We start from the raw sequence: 368 nt of genomic DNA, 5'->3' as shown, positions 1-368 counted from the left end.
AGAGACAGAAAGCGAGAAATCACCCCCCAGGGGGGATGGTCACGCCGCAATCCCTTCTCCTCCATTCTCCTCTCGGGATCTTGGGCACGCACGCACACGCACCCAGCGTGAGTTTTTTTAAGCCACCAGGTCAGGGACTCGAACCACGGTCGACTACGTGGAAGTCCAGCAACATAGCCATTTCGCTAACTGCTGGTTCCCTTTAATATATTTTTTTAAAGAATTATTTATTATTATCGGGACCAGCAGTTGGCGTAATGGCTATATTGCCGGGTTCCCCTTAATATATTTTTTTAAAGAATTATTTATTATTATCGGGACCAGCAGTTGGCGTAATGGCTATATTGCCGGATTCCCATGTAGTTTAA

This window comes from Tupaia chinensis, unplaced genomic scaffold (genome assembly GCF_000334495.1).
Source record: "Tupaia chinensis unplaced genomic scaffold, TupChi_1.0 Scaffold000287_1, whole genome shotgun sequence".
Classification (NCBI taxonomy): domain Eukaryota; kingdom Metazoa; phylum Chordata; class Mammalia; order Scandentia; family Tupaiidae; genus Tupaia; species Tupaia belangeri.
This window is presented reverse-complemented; position numbering follows the sequence as displayed.